Source organism: Patella vulgata, chromosome 7, assembly GCF_932274485.2.
Source record: "Patella vulgata chromosome 7, xgPatVulg1.2, whole genome shotgun sequence".
In the NCBI taxonomy this organism is placed as follows: Eukaryota; Metazoa; Mollusca; class Gastropoda; family Patellidae; genus Patella; species Patella vulgata.
This window is the reverse complement of record NC_065885.2, coordinates 57,516,517-57,538,833: the sequence shown is the minus strand read 5'-3', so window position 1 is coordinate 57,538,833 and position 22,317 is coordinate 57,516,517. Positions and strand designations below refer to the sequence as shown.

At 37.5% G+C, this 22,317-nt stretch overlaps 2 long non-coding RNA genes across 3 annotated transcripts; one reads left to right on the top strand and one right to left on the bottom strand.

Moving 5' to 3' along the window:
• Positions 1-2,672: 2,672 nt before the first annotated feature.
• LOC126827592 (uncharacterized) lies at positions 2,673-8,449 on the bottom strand. 2 transcript variants are annotated; one of them, XR_008788683.1, is made up of 4 exons: positions 8,436-8,449; positions 8,091-8,212; positions 7,153-7,236; positions 2,673-2,969 (listed from the first exon to the last, which is right to left on the bottom strand). It is a non-coding gene; the product is annotated as an uncharacterized LOC126827592 (long non-coding RNA). The 2 variants fall into 2 exon arrangements; XR_007682740.2 differs by lacking the exon at positions 8,436-8,449 and having other exon boundaries at positions 8,091-8,221.
• Positions 8,450-13,991: 5,542 nt separating this feature from the next.
• LOC126827612 (uncharacterized) lies at positions 13,992-16,589 on the top strand. The gene is made up of 3 exons (XR_007682780.2): positions 13,992-14,267; positions 15,830-16,012; positions 16,455-16,589. It is a non-coding gene; the product is annotated as an uncharacterized LOC126827612 (long non-coding RNA).
• The last annotated feature ends 5,728 nt before the right edge of the window (positions 16,590-22,317 follow it).

The following is a 22,317-nucleotide window of genomic DNA, read 5'->3' as shown; positions in this document are numbered from 1 at the left end:
TTATGAAGTATAATTTTGGTTTATTTTTTACCATCAATTTTTTTTTACAGGCGATACAATTGACAGAATTCAGTGACTGTTTCATAATCTCTTGTACGACCTGCGTACTATGGTAGTCCGGTCGCCAAACCCAAAATTTGGAGTGAACCTGGAAATTTTGTACGAATTTTTTTTTTATAATTGATTTTAGTAATATGTCCTCTTTCAGAATTTGCCAATTGAACCTGGGTCACCCTTGAGCTTTTGAGAAATTCCATATGGCGTCCACAATGGCCTCCATTGCAAATAAACCCCTATAACTCACAAAGTTTTAGTTAAGGATGATTATTTTGGTGCCTAAAAATATGTTTTTGGGGTCTAGAAATATTCTGAAAACATTCATTATATTGCGAAGTGATTAAATGATAGTAAAATCCCAAATGTTGGCCAATATGGCCCCTTAACTCTTCAGCGAGGGTTGGGGGGGGGGGGCGATTATTTCACCGAACCAAAGTATATTTAGAGACAAACTTTATATTTCAGGACATATGAGCATATGACTGATACGATGATACCACATACATGCCTATCATGGGCTCCATGGCCGGATGGACCGCCCCTGAAAAGAGAGCACAGACGTTTTTTTTAACATTTTCGAAAATAACAAAATCGAATTCTACCAGCACCCCCCCCCCCCCCAAAAAAAAAAACCCCCAACAAAACAAACAAACTAGGTAATATGCAGTTGAATCCTTTAATCGTAATTCCTGCTGCAACCTGCCGCAGCACAAGCACAAAACACTGTACAATCTAAGCCACCCCAAGTGCACACGTACTATATATGAGGATTAACGTCATGTTGATCTGCGCCGACCGGACGCTCTACAGTGGCTATGAGGGACATTTTGTCCGGCCAGCGTCGCTAAAGTATTCTCCCTTGTCCCTTGCCCAGGCCTTCGGTCCTGTACCACTTACAAGGAAGGAACTACGCCGGAAAATCCGGATAATAGGTTGCAAGGCAACAAAACATAAACCCACAGCAGTTATGTCGCCCGGCAGATCAACACGGGTTGTCGCATATCTATTGTGAGTAATGGAAGCTTTTACAAGACACAAGACATTATCAAAAACAATTAAATTTTGTTGGTTTCTAGTTCTTCAAGATGCTAACATTTATTATACAAAACATGTACCGGTAACAGCGATAAATGTGTATTTTAATTTCAAATCCACAAGCTTTTTAAAAGTGATCAAGGGTAATAACTAATTCTAGACTTCTTCATTTCATGAATATAAACACAGTGTGTAGAAAACCCCAAGCGATTGCCATGCAAAAGACGGACGGAGAACAGTGAAAATCGAATTTGAAAAAAAAAGTTAAAAACTAATACGAGATTCAAGATTAACCATTATAATTTAATCTGGCATACACATACTGACATACCCCAGTCTTAAAAATAATGTTCTTATTGGTCAAGGCTGTTGCATAGTTTTAAGGAACTAGCCAAAATTGGGGACAATGACCAATGGTCAAAATGTACATTGCTTAATATTTTGTTTATAAGAGCATAATTTTTCCGGTCTACTGTCCACGATGGTGCATTCTCGATGTTCAGGTATCATGAAGTACCAGATTGGGTCATTCTCGGTGTTCAGGTACCTTGAAGTACCAGATTGAGGCATTCTCGGTGTTCAGGTATCTTGATTGTTAGCAATTCAATAATGTTAAAGTGTATCTCTCAAACAGGTATATCCCTGTAGTATGTAATTTATTCAGTGTGCTCCATAGTAAAAATACCTTTTATGATTGTTTTTCTGAGAATAAATTGCTACAAATTTATAGATATTCAATTTTAAAAATAATATTGGCTGCCTTCACAAATCTCCTTGTTACCTTCCCTAGACCTCCTTGTTGCCCCCCCCCCCCACACACACACCAACCAACAGACAACGACGCGCTGCCCTTCATTACCTTCCCTGAACCTCCGTGTTGATTCCCGATACACACTGCCCTTCGTTACCTCCCCTGATCCTCCGTATTGTCCTCTGGCACATACACTGCGCTTCGTTGCCACACCTGATCACCCCCCCCCCCCCCAAAAATAGACTGCCATTTTCGTTACCTCCCCTGATTATCCGTTAAAGACCATTGTTACCACCCCTCTGGTATCTCAAGTCTATAAACGAAATGCAATGAAATGGGGTTTAACGTCCTATTTTTCTGCTTCTATACTGTGCCAATGAAGACGTGTATACACCATACAGTGTGCTATGAGTGAGATTTTGCCCGGGCAGCGGCACTATGGCCTACTTTTATATCGAATTCCAACTCCCAAGGGATCTTTTACGTGCACGCCAATGTTCCGTCCCATCCGAACAACTATACAGCTGTCTTTATCAGGCCCTTGTGTCCCATCCGAACAACTAGACAGCTGTCCTTGTCAGGCCCCCGTCCTGCACCACTGACAAGCGGAAACCACCACCGAAAATCACGATGAACTTTCTCGGCCAATGCAGAGATCGAACAAGCGACCTCCAGGCCAGCGAGCCAACGCCTTACCCACTTAGCCACCATGGCCCCCTAAGTTTATAAACTCTTCCTACTGACATATATTGTCGGATTCGATGGATGTGTATGGATTATTCACCCTTCCACCTCATTTGCAGTTTGAATTAAAAAGGAAAATAAGATATGACTTTCAACTTTTTTATCTATTTTCAAAACAATAAGCCAAGGGTATATTTTGGTAAAATGGAAGATTGACATTAAATCAAAATGAGATAATCAAATGAAATTGGGTTACAAGAAAATAGATTGTTGAAGAGTGAGATTTAAACATTACAAAAGCAGGTCTTCAAACCGACGTTGATGATGAGACCTTTCTCTTGGCAGTTGGCACAGCAGAGTTTCACGCCGTTCGCAATTGAAACATAGTCTGAGTTGCAGCCTTTACACTGACTTCTCTTCCAACAGTCTCCAGTCCAATCCCCTACAAAATACAATTAGAAGCGTTAAACATCAACTTCTTAAAATACAATTTTTCTATCTAAATACACACACACACCAAAACACACACACACAAAGGAGCATTAGGTAAGATTAGATAAAGAGCTGACAGTTCGCGCTATAATAATTTCAAAATAGATACTGAAATGAGAATATGCTTAACATTTCAGAGAAATTGCTTCACTCTGATCCTAGATATTGGCGATTCAATTTTAGACTAGCCTCGATCGTCATTACTACCGTTGTTACGATAATAAACAAAGTCTTGATTATCCACTTGAACAGCCATTTCATCGACAACAAAATTTATTCAAATCCACTAAATATCGCAGGCCAACGATGGCTTCAAGAGTTGATTATGGTTTTGATAAGTTAATGAATGTCTAATAAATAATTTAGATAACATTTAGAGCCTAAAGAAAGACATGCGGTTGGATGGCCGAATGGTTAGCACATGGGTGCTGTATCATAAGGTTTGTCATTGAGTCAACTGGCGTCGTTTCGATTCCCCGGTTGTACGTGACAAGGAGTAGGGTCGCCTCAAGAACTGTTCACGAGTGTTCAGCGTTAATGAGCTTTTAATCCCTCTTAATAAATTTTTTTAACCAACTAATTAATGCCATTTTGAACACAGTTCATGCCGGCGTTATGCCTTCAAACATGAATTCAATTCACTATATTAATATAAATAGATGGTCGATCTGTGTCGAAATTATATTTATTTTAAAATGGCAAACGTTCAGGTTAATATTCGCTTTATCTCCAATAATCGAGGTGGCCGAAATTTAATACACAATGGTTAAACGTACCGAATAAAGTCAAGCAGACCAAATGCCGTCCATTGGAAATGTTCAACAAAAACATGTCCAGCTACTGTAAACACCAAGAATGATGTTCTTACCACTGTTGGATCCGAACACAATCATCAACCAGATAATGTAAAGATTAAAGTTGATACGTTTTTGTCATCCATGATGGATTTGGTTAAAAAAGATATGGACTATAGTTTATAACACCATTGTTCTAGGATTAACTCTGGATTAGCGGCAAAATTTGACATCAAAGCCTGCCGGCAAAGTGGGAACACCCCCCAATAGGCAGATTTAGCTCTGGCATAATGCATGTTTAATACATTCATTCAGCATTATAAGAAATAATACACAAACGATTGGCTAATTATGCGTGTTACTATGGTGTATCTTTTCTTCGTAGCCAAATATAAATATATATATATCTAGATTTTTCAGTGTGTTGCTATTTGTTGAGTTAAGAAGAAGCGACAATTTATATAATGATGATTTGTTTTTGTAGTGTTTTTGTATATACTTATCTCGATATTTCTTATAGACCGGGCACACTAGAATTATGGAGCTTATCCTGTCCCACAAAGTAAAAAATCTTAAAGGTTCCATCAGTGTTTATAACATTTTGCGATTGACACACCGTTCTAAATCCATTACTAAATAAAGGACATTTTATATAACTTGTCCAAGGGTTGTAGCAGTTACCGTTCCCAATTACTCAAAACACTATTATTACTTTTAATTATGTTTAACCAGTACTTAATTATTGACATATTATTCTTCTCTATAGTAAGAGGATATCCACGAAGATCAAAGGCCACCAACACGCTGCTTGTTGACGTTCTTACATCCAGCAAAATGATATTCCCAGACTTCTGGCGCATAATTTAGAACTGGGGCGACGTATGTGTCAACTAATGCTAAACTGGTTTGTGCATTAAAATGGTTGTCCTTGATTGTGCATTAAACTAAAGCAGGTTTTCTGTCCCACTGGGCTATAGTTTTTTTTATTGTAACCGACTGCAAGCAATGCTGCCCATCACAATATGCGACCTATTGTGAACTATAAACACGGTTGCGATAATTATGACTAAAACGTGTATAACTTCAGTTCTTACAGTGATTTGTGTCGAATTACCTCGCCCCGGAACTTACTTATCAGTGTTTTCATCAAATTTCACCAAATCATCTATCGAAACGTGTTTTAAAATCTCAACCGGCCTGGACCGGCTTACCAAAACTTTGTGCCCCTAAAACTAAATTAAGATTATTTGAACAGCTATACTTCCAGTAGAACTTAAGTCTAGTTCACACCAACGGCGAATGTCGCGCTTTAAATCGGCGAGCAAAGCGCAACCATTTTTGTTTATTTTTCCAAAAATATCACGATCTCCTAAGTAATGTTATGCTCTGATAAGCTCTGATACGAATTGGTTACGCTTTGGGGGACGAATTATTTCTCGATTTGATCAGGCCTTGTTACGCTTTAAATCACGTTTTGATAAGCTTTATTACGCTTTGATGCGATTATGACGCTTTAAATCACGCTCGGATACGATTATCAAGCTCTGTTGTGCATTGTTAAGCTATGTTACACATTGGAAAATTTCAAGATCACCGATTTCATGCCGCTTTTGATCCAGAGCAGATCCACAAAATCATTGCATCTTTGACTCCACAACACGATGGCAGAACTACAAGATCCAGAAGTTCCAGATGTGCCAGAGCATTATCTATCTGAAGAAGACATGATGTTTGTCTCCCTACTGTATAAATACATCCTAGCCCTTGAGGCGGAGGAAGAACAGCAAAGACAAGGGGAGGTTGACCTATCAGCAATTGGTGCCTTTGATGAAAAACATTTAGCCATCAAACACAGGCAGTCTCTACCACAACTACAAGGGGTTCTTCTCCATACCAATGCTGGCCTTGGTAGATGCGCAGTACAAGTTCATCTGGATTGAGCTGCGAGGTAAAGGACACATGTCTGACTCCCAGATATTCAGACTCTGAGCTCTTTGAATGCCTAGCAGGCAGATGGGTCCATAGGACTGTCCCCATCATGCCCTCTCCCTGGGGAAACTAAGCCAGATATTCCATACTTCACCCTGGTACTCAAGTCGCAGCGCTGGAGACAGAGCTTGGGTATCGTAGGAGAGTGTGAGAGAGCGTCAGGAAGCTTGTCAAGCGTAACAAAGCCTAGCAAAGCCTAGCAAAGCGTTTCAATCCTTGATCAAAGCGTGTCAATCCTTGATCAAAGCGTCTCAATTCGTGGGAAATCGTAACAAAGCGTGTCAGATATTCATGCCAGATCGTAGCAAATCTTGAGACATCTTAATAAAGCGTGTCAAGTTGTGACAGACCGTGAAGACTGGGGTCCCCGTTTTGAACAAAGCTCTATTAAGCTTTCCTACGCTTTGAGTGAAGCTTTGCTGAACTTTGTTACGCTTTGTTAAGCTTTAATACGCTCTCGGCGCTTTAATCAATTCGTGACAAAGCGACCAAAATTTTGAAACAGTCTTAAAATTTGTTGGCGCTCTTGCCAATTTGTCCCGCTTTGCCCAAAGCTTCCCAACGATCTATTACGACCCTGACGCTTTAGTCGAGTTTTGTTACGCTTTGGTGCCGCTTTGCACGCCGCTTTAAAGCGCCATCAAAGCGCCGTTGGTGTGAACCTAACTTAACGACCAGTGAAATCTTGTCCAAACGTCGAGTGTATATAATATAGTGATTGTTATCCATAGAACTGTGTTGTGTTATATTATGTTCAATCGCTTAATGCCATTCAAAGATTAAAAATATTCATCGTTTAAATGTAAACTGTCTTTGTCTTTTATTTGAAACATGTACACGGAGCGTCAACTTTCTTTTGCCCAGTAATTTATTAAATGAGGTAATTTAGTCGAGCTTTGGTGCCGCTTTGCACGCCGCTTTAAAGCGCCATCAAAGCGCCGTTGGTGTGAACCTAGCTTTAACAACATTGTAGAATAACCTGCCATCAGATGTTAAAGATACACCTCCCTTATTGAAGAGTTTATTAAAACCACCTGTTTAAAGAATATTATAACATTCTGTTATAGCACATAAACTACAATGTAATATCATTAGACTGTTTGTAGAGCTATGAGCATATACTTAGTGTATGGAGTTTAGCGCGTAAAAAAGTGTACTATTATTATTTTGATTATAAACCAGAAACCGACCATGGCGTCATCTTGTAATTGTGACGTCATATAAAAATCTGGAAATCGAAGCGCAATTGTCTAATAAACAGGCATCTCAAGTTTCATGTAGATCGTACTCGAATTGACGCAGAAGAACAAGAGGATTAAAAAATGTATGGAATCAGTTTCAAGTACTTACTTGCCATGCCATGAGTTACATCCACCACTAAACATAGAGTAACCAATACAACACACATCAAGCTAACAGAATTCATCTTGTATACTATAACATACATATACAAACAAATTTAAATCTATAAACAGCAAATAAAACGCAGAGGGGTTTCCTAAATTTTTCATTTTAATATCTTATGTTTTGTTGAAGACTGAACAGTTATATTTTAGCGCTATATGAACCCCATCAAACTGTAATTTTGAAAGTTGAATCACAAATAGAAATTATTATCAGTCCAAAAATGGTCCAATTAAGTATTTACAAATAGATATGGGCACTTCATCGACCTATTAGAGAGTTTAACGTCCACTCGACACAAATTAGGTCATGTCGGGACCAACATATGATTCAATTTTATTTCAATAATTATCTTGCGCGTAGGGGTCTTTAGCAGTGGGAGGAAACCGGAAGAACCGGAGAAAACCCACTAGGTTGGACAAGGCGACCCTATTCCTTGTCACGAACAACCAGAGAATCGAAACCACGCCAGTTGACTCACTGACAGACAGGCCTTATGATACAGCGCGAACGTGCTAACCATTCGGCCATTCCGCCCCCCCCCCCAAAAAAAAAAAAAAAATCAATAAGGTCTGCAGAAGACATTATAAGCTGTTATATAAAAATAAATATCGTAACCAAGAGATATATATTTCGTCAGGTATTTAAAAATAAAGATTTTACTATAATGAAGGAAAAAATCACACAGTAAATTAAAGTCTTTTTTATATTTTTGGAGTAACACGCGCCAACAATTCGAGATGTTATTATTAAAATAAATTATTTGAACTTTATTTGGAATAATTGTTAGAAAATAAAACAATGCTACACGTATTTGCAAACCCAGCAATTGGTCGAATTTCCATAAAGCGAACTGTAAAATAAATGGAATAAAAACCACTTACTGAAGTTAATGGAATCTGTAATAGTTTCTCGGTTTGTGGATTATATCACAGCTCGCGCTATACACGCGCTTATATACCCAACTAAACATCCTGTTTACTATGCAATACTTGACTAATCTTCTCTGAAAAAAAAAATGATCGATTCAAAAATGAATTGCGAAATTTGCCTTATTTGTTGCGCAGGTAAAGGCCAGTCCATTCCAGTCTAATACAGTCAGTTTAGCTCATTTTAGGGGGAGCTTTATTGCTTGGAATTGTAAACTGTCTAATTGAGGAAGAGCTGTTTTATTTGCACTAATTATGTGATTGGTTAATTATGCCCGGATGAATCACAGATATGTCTACCTCACGCCCTGTTATTCCCAAAAAATGAATAAAAAATATTTACGTGTGAGCGAGGCCCGTAGTTAGATCAATATGGTTGAGTAATAAGGCCAAAAAAGAATACCTTAAACTTTTTTTTCTCATTTTCTAGGCCCTATAACTCGATCTTGACGTGACTTGAAATTGCAGCATTATTTTCAAGAACCTTACTCAATAATTAAGCAAGACCCACGAAAAATAATAAATAAATAAAATAAAAAGATATTCCGACCACCCGTCCCTATTTTTTGTGACCAAGTAAACACCGTTATTTATTTTCGTGGCCTAAGAGTGTTGCAATCTAAACAGGTGTCTTTCAATGTTCTGGCTTGATGTTGCAATCTATTGTGAATGTTTAATTTATGTGTTATTCATTCATTTGAAATACAAACTAACGGATGTGCATTAAAATATGTCGGGCAGGACGGACAATAGATTTCTAGCTATTTTGGGGATACACATCACCTTATGCTAATCAGATTCGTGTTGAAATGAGGACAGATCATAACCATACATAAACAAAATGGAAGCCACCACACATACGTAAGATATGCCCTTATCTTCAATCAACACATTGAGAAAGAAAAAAAAAACAAAGCAAAAACAAAAAAAAAACTTTTTAATGTCTCGTTGCATCATTTTACCGCAATAGGACTCCCTGGCAAAATACAATGTTGATTTTCAAATTTCATTGATCTATGCTGCTGGCTAAATAATAAGCCGGCAGTCACGGAGGCTAAGTGGGTAAGACGTCGGATTTTCCGACGTAGTTTCCCCTTGTCAGTGGTGCAGGACAGAGGGCCTGACAAGGACAGCGGTCTAGTCGTTCGGATGGTACGAAAAACTGAGGTCCCGTGTATGCATTGGCATGCACGTAAAAGAGATCCCTTGGCAGTTGGAATTCGTTATATGAGTAGGCCGCAGTGTCTCTGCCCGGGCTAAATTGCCCACATAGCACACGGTATGGCATATGACCGTTTTCATTAGCCCAGTCGGAGCAGAATACTAGGACGTTAAACCCCATTTCATTTCATTTAATAAGCCCGCCGCAATTTTGTTGTGGGCCAAAAGAATTGAATCATAGGTCTATTTTAAAGTAGCTAAGTCTCTAACTCAATATCATCCAAAATCTTCGACACTGAAAACACGAATTATTTGTCAATTTAAATCAACATTGGTGTTGTGACCTTACGGGGAAAAAATGGGCTTCTGATATCCAATAATTAAGACAAAATAAACATTTTACCATTGGTACACGAATCGTGTACCATGGTGCATTTCAGCGCCATTTTTAACAAGGGACTCGTAGAAAGAGGCTAGATAAATATTCCACAAGTCATGTCAATCGGTGAAGTCATATTCTTATCTGGAGAGCATGCGCAATAAATACTATCGGTATAGAGTGGAATAACAAGACGCCAGAGATTGCCATTTGATTGAGACTTCTGGCGTATTTCGCCGAACATAACTGATTAGAAATTGCAATAAAAACAGAAACGATTGAATGTAAATCAGTTTATATACATTCACATTACATTATTATATGCGTTGCGACCCATTTGTGTCAATTTCTAGATCCAAAATATTAGCGATTTAGCTCCTTTAAAGTTGATTGAATTCAACCTGGGAGGTTATCTAGCGTTAGTATATTCGTTTCTAAATTAAACATACATTATGCAAGAGCTAAATCTGCAATTTGCAGGTCTTTCTTTAGATCTGAAATGTTATCTAAATTATTAATTAGTCATTAATTAACTTATCCAGACCATAATCAACACTCGATGGCATCGCTAGTCTGCGATATTTACTAGATTAGAACCCAGTCTGCTGTTTCTGATTAAATCAAAAAAAGATAATCGAGATTATGTTTTTTATCGTACCGACTTTAGTAATGATGATCGAGGCTAGGCCCAAACTTCAATCGCTAAATACTCGGTTCAGAGTGGATCAATTTTACTGAAATGTTCAGGAAATTTCCTTTACATTATCTAGTTTTTAATAATTTATTATAGTGAGAAGTACCAACTCTTTATCTAATCTCCCATAATGTATCTTTAATATATAGATTTCTTAATTAAATGTTAAATAATCAACCTCGGTACTTATTAGCGCGAAGTTTATGCCGTGAACAATTTGATATATTTTAGCGAAAAATTTAAATACGCCGGAAATTATTGAAGGCTGCTGTTTGAATTTTGGTATGTGCAGTGCACATGGCTCTTAACGCACAATGTTCACGTGATATCATATCCTTAAATGGGAAAACCAACGACTTTCAACAAGGTTTCCATAACTCTTAAATATATATTTATACATAATCCCCTCTGTAAAACAAGCAAAAATATTTTTTGTAAGCAAGAAATTAATTTTTTTTATTAAAACCGGAAGTGACGTAGTTGGTGCAACATGCTCAATGGTCTCTTTAGTAAGGATACAGGTTTGGTATAAGTTTACTGCTGTATTTTGTTCACGCCTCGTCCTTTGGCCAAAAATTTGATCAAATGGGCTGTTTATTAGGATATTATAAACAGCCCATTATGTTTTTTTTAACGTTTAGTACACAAAGCCGTTGCGTAATATCACTTATACTGAACACATAGCTAATTGTTTACATCACGTTGATTCGACTGGATATTTTATACTCTTTTGCTGTAGTCATAGACTGTTTGTGTTTTAGTCATGTATTGTATCCTAAACAGTTGGATTTAGAAATAAGAGTAGAGCTAGTGTTCAGGCAACAATTCCCATGGTCGCACATTGTATGACGTATGCCCACCTTCATTAGGAAATTAGAACGTTAAACCCCATTTCATTTCTGACGACGGCTCTGGTACTCTGACCCTCTCTAAGTAACAAAATGAAGCAATGCCGGAGTTGGGGGTGGGGTGAATTAATGTCAACAAAATACTAATAAAATGTATTAAACAACACTGAGCGCCCCGAAATACCTATATAGTTGTCTCGCCAGAAAACAGTTTTATTCAAGTTAACATATTGTTCATTTCATAATATGATTATTATTGATTTTATTGATATTATGAGGGGCGCCCCTTCGTCTGACTGTGTATTAACAAAATAACCGACAGTGAATATAAATGATATAACACTCATGTTGTAAGATAGTATTCATCATAAACACAAATATAAATTTCTTTCTTCTGTTATAATACAAGTTTATTTCCAAAAAAATTCAATGTGAATTATCAACTCTGGCTGTATTAAAGATACATTATGGATCCACAAGCTAAAAACGCAATTTTTCGTACTATCAGAGGCTATAATCCTGGAAGTTTTGGTCAGATATGCGCTAATATCGAAAGGAACAGAGACCTTGTGGGCATAACCTTATATTTCGAGTTTCATCAATATCGGATAACAATTATGATATGTAAACTGACGTCTAGTTACAGGAATTAACTGTGTTCTGTGTGCTAGTTGTAAAACTATAAAATGAAAGTAGAATTGTCTGTTTCTATTTACGGATTGATTTTATGTCGCATCAAACAAACAGCAGGCTAAATCCGTATATCACGATTTATTTTAAGGCGACCAAATGCCGGCGGTTCCCTGCCGCGGATTTATTAACGTTCAAACTTCGTTGATGAAAACGACCTGTTCTGAGGTACTTTCAACGATTTTTTGTTCATACCAAAAACTAATACTACATTGAAAGAATTATATTATATTATAGAATTCTAAAACGGTGGATGTAAAGTAGATCTGAGGTGCTTTCAACGATTTTTTGTTCATACCAAAAACTAATACTACATTGAAAGAATTATATTATATAATAGAATTCTAAAACGATGTATGTAAAGTAGATTTTTTTTTTGTTAATAGTAGGATAATATATAATTTAAGATAGATTGTATTTGGATTGAAAATAGTATCCTATTCATCCTACCCTACTCCTTTGCAGTTGCGTCCCTTTATCTCAGCATACCAAGAATATTCGCCAAAATCTATTATATAAACTGATTTACATTCAATTGTTTCTGTTTTGACTCTCATTTCAAATCAGTTTGTCCAGCGAAATACGGCATGAGTCTCAACCGAATATCAATTTCTAGCGTCTGGTTATTCAAGTCTATTGCGCATGCTCTCCAGATAACATATAGCGTCACCGTTTGACAGGAGTTGTGGAATATGCCTAGCCTCGTTCTTTCTGGTCACTTGTTACAAATGACGCTGAAACGCACTGTAAAAGGTTTATTTTGTCTTAAATATTGAATATCAGAAGCCTACCTTTTCCCGGTAAGATCACAACATCAGAGTTGATTTGAATTGACAAATAATTCGTGTTTTCATTGTGTAAGACGTTGGATGATATTGAGTTAGAGACTTAGCTACTTTAAAATTCAAGAAGAGCGGCCTTCTTAAAGTAACTGGTCGGACATGGACGAATTTTGAACACTATACCTTATCTATAAAAATGAAACGGGGTTACAGCCTATTCTTATTTCGACTTCATCTGTGAAGGGTTCGTTTAATTGCTCAACCTTTCCTTTCCCCGAACGACTCGACGCGTACTTTGTCAGGCCTTTGACCCCTAATAAGGGGAAACGACGCCGGCGTCTATAGAAAGTGTTAAGTGTTCACTGGAACCATTATTGACTACTGTGTACACCATACTATTTTGGAGTCGGTCTACAAGCCACAGTAAATTGGCATGTGCGTCATCAAAGTGCTGTAAATGTAATTACTTGTACTTTACTTGCTACTGATCTTAAAGCACATTTTGATCTGTTTGTTTCAAAGATTTCAGAACAAAAAGTTAGTTATTCATAGTATTAACCTAATAATTATCAAAACAAATATCGGCCCCTTAAAGCGGCTAATGGAACATACTACAAATGCAAACAGATTAGTGGTCTTATTAAAATAACACTTTTCATGGATTCTAGCCCGTTACAAAATGGACATTTATTATTTTTTTCCATTTTCACATGATAGTGTTGTTTGCTAGTGCTCTTTTTGATTTTAGTTAATGTCATTGCCACACGCGAAGTAATGATTTGGAAGACACGGCATATAATTATATCGGTACTTATTTAACTGAAATTTATATATTCGATTAACACTGAAACATTTAGAAGCCAGGTATACTGAAAGCGGTAGAAGTCCCATTTTTCTAGTATATGTGAGCAAATTGGAAGCGCTCAATTAGAATGTGGCTGGTAACTAAAAGTTCTGGAGAATTGATTAAGTGCCTTTCTCCTACGGTTGATACCAGTGGGGTTTTATCACGACATGTCTGCCCACGGTCTCCTAACTTGAATTCCCTTTGTCAGTGGTACGGGAAGGACGGCTTGGCAAAGAACAGTATTTAGTCGTTCAGACGGGACGAAAAGACGAGGACCTGTGTATACCTGTGCACGTAAAAAACCTTGACAGTTGGAATTTAAAATCAGAGTAGGCCGTAAACGGTGCAGGATTTACCTATATTTTTGGCAGGCTTCCGCCTATGACCCCAAAAAGTTCGGTTAATTACTAGAATTTTTTTTATATTTATTTCAGAAGTTTTAAATATGAAGTCGTTACAATATATCATTGGCATAATATATGGTTTATTTCTCACCATTACATGTAAACAGGATTTCTACAGCAGATATAATTTACAGAATCCGGTGACTATCTTTTACTCTCATGAAATAAAGGATCTACCGCGTGCTACGTGTGCACTATTGTGTTCATCTACTGAAGGTTGTTCATGGTTCTACTGGTACAACAGATCCTGTCATGTACTCAACGGAGCCTCGCCTGGTAACAGTTCAGTAAATATTGGATTTATTTACGTTGACGATGCACTTGGGGGTAAGAACTTATGTTAATTTGAGAGCCGAGGTGGCACAGTTAGTAAAAATCACAGCTGGTTCGCTAACCAGTGCGTCTCGGGTACGCTTCCGGCGTGGTTCGAGAAAGTTCCTCGGGAATTTCCAGTGTGGTGTCCCCATGTCAGTGGTGCGATACGGAGCCTAGGCACGAACAGTGTCTAATCGTTTGGCTGGGACGAAAACCATGTCCCGTGTACACATTGGCGTGCACGTAAAATAACCCTTGACATTTGGAGTTCGATAAAAGACCATTGCGCCGCTGTCCAGGCAATACATTCCCATAGCACGCTGTAAGGCATATGCCCAGTTGGTGCAGAAAAAAACGTAAAACCGCAGTTCATTTCATAAAATGAACAGTTCATTTCATAACATGAACATTTTGCGATCATACACAGATCTGGGATGTGCGCCAATAATCGGGGATGCTGATGCAATAAGGTGGACAAGTGTCGTTGTTTTTAAATAAGATTATTTGGGTTTTTTTTCAAATAAATCCATTTTTAGCAGATTTTCTTAACAACCTGTTCATTTTATCATATGTATCACTAAATGTCCATTTTATAACGGGCTAGAATCCATGAAACGTGTTATTTTAATAAGACCACTAATCTGTTTGCATTTGGGATACAAACGCAATATGCGCCATCAGCCCCAGGGTATTGTACACGGTTTATTTGATTGATTTTATCGGTTTTTATTTGCTTATCGTGATATTTAACGTACTTTCAAGATGATGAATTGATAACGCACAATTCAAACCGATGGGTGAAAACATAAACCCAATTGTCCAGATGAAAACTAAAAGAAACCCTTTTACTACTTGTAACGGTGACAGATGGACAAGGCTATTCCTGGAAAGCGCTTACCAACCGTATTTTAAATATTTGTATGTAATGTGACTTTTATTTATTTAATTTTTTAAAAAATCTATAACAGTATAACTGCAATAATTATTTGGTTGGAGCTGACGTGCCATAAGACTCCATTTCATCCGGTGATGGCTATCGTAGAGTGTACACAACATTGGGGTTGGGGACAGAATGGTTAGCACATGCGCGCTGTAGCCTAAGAAGGTCTGTCATTGGTAAGGTTTTCGTCGTTTACTCGCGTCACTCGAGTCGATTCCATTGCCGAGCCCGGGTGAAACATCCCGAACGGTCCGAGTAGTCACATGACATCAAAACAGTTACGACGTCAGTATGTGATCGAGAGAGAGGCTTTTTTGCGTATAGGACGACATTGTGTCACGTGACAAACCCTTTTACTCTCCGCTCAACGGGGAGTAAACGGGTTAGTCACGTGATGCGACTCGAGTCAGTCATGTGACCAACTCGATTCAAAACGCGTACGGTCTGGTGTCGACTCGAGTGACCAACGAAAACCTTAGCATTGAGTCAACTGGCGTAGTTTCGATTCTCGTTTAGACCTTGGATCAGATTTAACTATTTAAACATATAAATCTGATCCAAGGTCTAAACGAGTTTGATGATATATGTTTATGCCGTTTTATAAATGGATCTGTACTCACAATTATGTTTACAGATAATTGTCATCTAGCTGGGTATTTGCCCATATTAGGGGGGTTATTATGTGTAAAGGTATACAACACACCAAAGAATTGGATAGACGCCAAGGCAACTTGTGAACAAGATGGTGGACAGTTACTTGTGATGAGAACGAGTGTCTTCCATTTTAAACTGAATGCACTGAAGATGTTACCTTCAAGTAAGATAATAATTTTTTGTTGCTATATAAATATTCTTTGGCTTTATCACTTTTGTGTTATTCTTTAGAAATGTTATATCCGTCTTCCAGCACGTGTGTTATTTACCAAATCCCATTTTTCTTATCACTCAACGTGACATAAACTCGGCATGATGGCTGTTGGATGTAAAGCGTCACCACACTCCAACAGATCTCCTAGCATTTCTATTAATTAACTCAGTACGGTTGTCAGTTCATTTGTATTACATCGCCCATCCTGGCCCACAGTACGTTCCACAACATCCAACCATAATATTTTAGTATTGAAATTTGTAGTATATTGCTCGGATTCATCGCCCATCCTGGCCCACAGTACGTTCCACAACATCCAACCATAATATTTTAGTATTGAAATTTGTCGTATATTGCTCGGATTCATCTGTTGAATGTTTATATTTCTTAGTCTCTACAACCGTGCAATATTGGATTGGAGGCAATGACATGGATGAAGAATCCAAATTTATGTGGATAGATGGGTCGCAAGTTATAACCGAGGGATGGCGACAAGGGAGCCCGAATGACTACGGCGGTTATGAAGATTGTTTACTACTTCAATACTGGCAATTAGATGATTACACCTGTTCTGAGGACCGTAAATTCCTATGCGAAAAGTCACTGATATAAGTCTTTAGTAACAATTATCTGCTAAGTCAAAATATAGACTGAAAGTATGAGAATAGCTTGCAAGTTACATGTATTGGGAGTAACAAAATATAACATTATAGTTGATTTATCTGTTTCTATACTACGAGCAATAAATTATAAAATGAAAGTTAAATATACATTATGCAAGAGCTAAATCTGTAAATTGCACGTCTTTAGTTTAATTTCAAATGTTATATAATTATTGATTAGACATTTATTCACATGACAAGCCCATAATCAACTTGCTAGACCATCGGATGGTCTTGATTTTTAAACGCCCACATTTTCATGTGGACGTACTTTATGTGCTGCCGAATTTAATGTAAGTGCTATATAATGGTTAATGATCTATTATTAACTTGTTAAAAATGATTTCTATCAAAAAGTAAATATATTAAAAGCTTTTAAAATTTCTTTTCATTTTACATCACTACTGTCACCGCAGTTATTTAACGCATTGCGAGGAATGTGTTGTTTGTTTTCTGTGTTGTATTTTTAATTACTTGTTGTTTTTTTTTATCAGCGTAGATTTATTAAAAGGCGAAATGAAATGAAATGGGGGTTTAACGTCCTACTGTTCTGTTCCGAACTGGGCTAATGAAGACGAGCATACGTCATACAGTGAACTATAAAGGAAATTATGCCCGGGCAGAGAGGTACTATGGCCTACTATATCGAATTTCAAAAGCCAAGGGATCTTTTACGTCCACGCCAATGTATAGAACGGGACACGGTTTTCCGCACCATCCCATTCGAACGACGAGGCAGCTGTCCTTGTCATGCCCCCCGTTTAGCATCACTGACAAGGGGAAACCAAGCCCGAAAATCTGGATGAACTTTCATGGCCAATGCAGGGATCGAACACCCGACCGGTATGCTAGCTAGCCAGCGTCTTACCCTCTTAGCCACCGTTAGCACCCACGTCTCAATAGTGCCATTATGTTTATTATTTACAGTTTTCCTGTCAAAATTAAATATCCAGATAAATTTACTCTGTGGTATTTTACTACTTCTAGCCTAGGATAGTAAGAGAACGGCTGAACTAAAGAGTTTCTTCCATCCTTAAAATCTGACTTTGCCGCCAATGACGTATGTCACTATTGGCCGCATTTTACAGTTTATTTCTGTAGGCCATCCGTCCTGTACCCCTGGCAATGGCAAACCACGCCGGAAAATCCCTAGGAACTTTCTCGGCCAACACCGGGAAAGAACCCAAGACCTCCTGGTTAGCGAGTCAGTGCCATACTCGCTGAGCCACCGCGGCTTCTTGAGTCTTAGATCTACACATTTTCAAAGTGTTCAACAGCCCCCGGGGATTTGCTCTTAGGTCAGTGTCTATACATTAAATACAATAGTATCCAAAAATAAATGGATTTATAGGCCCAAATAGTGTAGAACAAAATACATGTATTTATAGGCCTGAATCATTACATCAGCATTCGAAAGAAAAGAACGGACAAAGTTAAAAGTTGTGGTTAAATTGCAACAGGTATTATTTTAAGGAATTGGATGAATGAAGAAACATAAATACAAACCAGAGATCAACGAAGACTTTAAAGCAAAATATGTCTGAATCAAACAAGAGGTGACCAATATTATTTTCTTACAAACAAAAAGAAACACAGATAAGCGAATATTTAATGAATTGAGTGAATAGAAGACATGTCTTTTAATTGCATTTAAAATAGACGCCTTCTCGTATCATCAGCACATAGCATTTATTCGTTGCGTTGTGAATTTTCCGGTAGTTCTAAGTTTTACAGCAGAAAAAAAAATATACGCGGAAATAAAGGAATTCCGATCAACATGTCGCATTATCCCTATTTTTAGCCGTTTGCCGTTTTGGGAGAATCACAGACACCGCTGGTACACGTATAACAAGCCAACAGTGAGGCTGATGTCCCCGCCGAAATCCTAAAATAAATAGATGACACATATTAAGTAATCGCACATTTATTTTTTTTCAAAACTATCAAGCAATCAAACTATACACTAAGTTTCATCACTCTCTATCAGATAGAATCAAGATTATCTTGTCCCAAAGCATTGACCAATGAAATTGATTAGCTCTGCTTAGCTTCAGCTCGAAATGTTAATCATTGAACTCAATCAAGACATTCACCTAATGAACATCTGCATCAAGTCTAAACATTCTACCTCAATTAAAAGCAGAGTGGTTACGTTCCAAAGTATTGACTAATCAATTTGCTTATCGCTCATTAGCCTAAGCAGAAAATTCTCACCATCAAAATTAGTCAAGGTAATGATATAATGAATATATTCTGAGTTCCATCACTCTCACTTAATTAGAACTAAAGATTTCGTGTCCAATTTAGCTCAATGAGAGGGAGAGTTATTGTGTTCAAAGGTCTCGACCAATCAAATTGATTATCGCTCTGCTTACCCTCAGCAGAAAATATTCATAATCGAACTTAAAGGTATTGATGTAATAAAGCTCACTCAATTAGACCTAAAGTTATTGTGTCTTATGTATATCTACCAATCAAATTGCTCATCTCTGCTTACCCTAAGCCCAAAATTCTCATCTTCGAACTCCATCAAGGCATTGATAAGACCAGGAGCCCAGGGGCCCAACCTATCTGAAAAGTGTACCAATTTTTTCCTATATGTTATCAATGTATGTATATCTGGTATCATCAGAATGTAAGTCTGCCAGGTTTCCGGTGGTGGGTGTGGTATTCCACGCCCAAAATGCCATGCCCCCCAACTAGGCTAGATTATCTCAAAAGTGTACCACATGAAAATCGTACAGCAGTGTACCATACATCTTCAGGTGTTACAAAAACACTCTAACAGACATTTCTAGTGGTTGGTTACCCCTGACAGAGCTATGTAATTGTCAGACATTTGTAGTGGTAGAGTATCCCTGACAAGAGTTATCTAATTTCCAGTCCACAGCTAGGCTAGATTAGCTGAAATCTGTACCACCTAAAACAGCTTTGGAGTTGTTCAGTACCACCACAGGATTCATGAATGACCACTGCCAGACAGTTTGTGCGGTGGGTTACCCCTAATAGACACGCCCAAAATGCCACGCCCCCAACTAGGCTAGATTAACGGGCACTGTTCCCGTGTTCTAAAAAATTAAATTTTTAGCCAGGATGCGTAGAATACTAATACCTAGCACGTTTGAAAGGAAGCGAGTGTAAACCCTCAACATCTGCAACTGATAGTCTTACAAGTGATCAAGATTCAAGCTGTTTAGAGATAACTGGTGTTGTGCAGGGCCCTGTTTCTCGAAATCTTAACTAAAGATAAAATCCAATTTTAGTAGATACTTCAATTTTGATTGGCTGAGCACTAAAATCAACCTAATATTATCCAATCAATTTACTAAAATTTGGATTTTATCTTAGTTAAAATTTCGTGAAACAGGACCCTGGAATGAAATCAGTTAACATATTAACGTATAAATGAGATTAATGCGTTAATAAAAATGAATTAACCACAAAAACATGTTGTAGTTCTTAAAACGTTCAAGATTCCGGACATTAACATTTAGTATTGCATTTCAGTTTTACTAATCTAAGAGTTAATACAAGTTTCTGTTCAGCTGATATAGACTCTTTCTCTCTCCAATTGACATATATGTGGCCGCATCAATTCTTTCAATTCACGCAAACTTATAGGACATGTGTAAATAAATACAAAAAACACCTCTTCATCAGGATTGTTGATTAAGTTTTTGAAGGTTGTAAAGAACTCAACAAGAGCTGGTCGCACCCACATTCGTCCTCTTTCGTTTCCTCTACGCCTCCGCAAGTAGAAACCAAACCTAGTTTCCTTTTCTTCTGAATCCATTCTGTCCGAATATGAATGAGGGGAACAATAATAACTGACCAGGCCAGTATACCTACGTAAAGAGTATATGCTTGTAAACCGCCGAATATTGTATACACCTATGTAATAGCAGCCTTATAGCCCAAAGAGTCGGCTAGTCATCTAAATCTTACATATTGCATCTTTGTAATATATACAAAGATCTATTATAAATATAAATTCGAATGGAATAGAATATTTTAAACGATTTTAAACATAAATTGGAAAGAAATAGAATATTTTAAACATAAATTGGAAAGAAATAAAAAAAATAACAGACCTACATTCCTACTATAAACATAAAAGTCAATAAAAGCTATCGTATTAGATGAAATCGAAACCGCACAGAAAATTCAGTGTTGTGTTTAGTTATTATTCTGAAGTCTTGTGCGCGCGTTTTGTCAATATTTAAAGGTGACAATACGCTGCTGCAAATTCTGAAAATGATCAACCGGGCCTCAGAATGTCTTCACAGGTCAATAAATGAAATATAATGCCTTCGATTCTACAGACTAGTACAAGGGATACAAACGCAATATGCGCCATCAGCCCCAGGGTATTGTACACAGTTTATTTGATTGATTTTATCGGTTTTTATTTGCTTAGCGTGATATTTAACGTACTTTCAAGATGATGAATTGATAACGCACAATTCAAAATGGGGATTTGTGAAAACAAACCCGATTGTCCAGATGAAAAAAAACCCCTTTTACTACTTGTAACGGTGACAGAGGCTATTCCTGGAAAGCACTTACCAACCGTATTTTAAATATTTGTATGTAATGTAACTTTTATTTATTTAATTCTTTTAAAAAATTCTATAACAGTATAACTGCGATAATTATTTGGTTGGAGCTGACGTGCCATAAGACTCCATTTCATTCGGTGATGGCTATGTCGAGTGTACACTACATTGCAACATTGGGGTTTGGGGTGGATGGCAGAATGGTTAACACATGCGCGCTGTAGCCTTAGAAGGTCTGTCATTGAGTCAACTGGCGTAGTTTCGATTCTCCGTTTGTGGTTGTATGTGACAAGGAGTAGGGTTACCTGTCCAGCCTCGTGGGTTTTCTTCGTGTCCTCCGGTTTCCTGCCACTGCTAAAGACCCCTACGCGCAAGTGAATTATTGAAATAAAATTGAATCACATATTAGTCCCGAAATGACCTTTTTTGTGTCGAATGGACGTTTAACTTCTCTCTCTCTCTACCTTGTTAGATGTGTATCATTAAGGAAATTGATTCCACTGTCATTGTATATCATTGTATTATTGTAAACCCATTCCGGTTACTCGAGTATATTTTTTATTTATTTTTATAACATCCATAATAACGCAATAATCATAAGTTGTCAATCGGATCATTAAAACCGGAACCAACTACAAAATAGATAACACCGTTGTATTATTTCTAAAAAATTGTCAATAATTATTAATTATGCATTTCAGCATGATACATTGCACCAAAAACAGGAGTCAAGGCACAGTTAAATTCCTTGTAAAAGAAAACTGTCTGTCGTTATGGTGCCTCGTCATATATATCTCCTAATATTTCGACAATCATACTATAATAGTTATATATATAAATGAAATGAAATGGGTTTAACGTCCTACTGTTCTGCTCCTAACCTGGGCTAATGAAGACGGGCATACAGTGTGCTATGAGGGAAATTTTGCCCGGGCAGCGGCACTATCGCCTACTCTTATATCGAATTCCAACTGCCAAGGGATCTTTTACGTGCATTCCAATGTATACACGGGACCTCGGTTTTTCGTCTCATCCG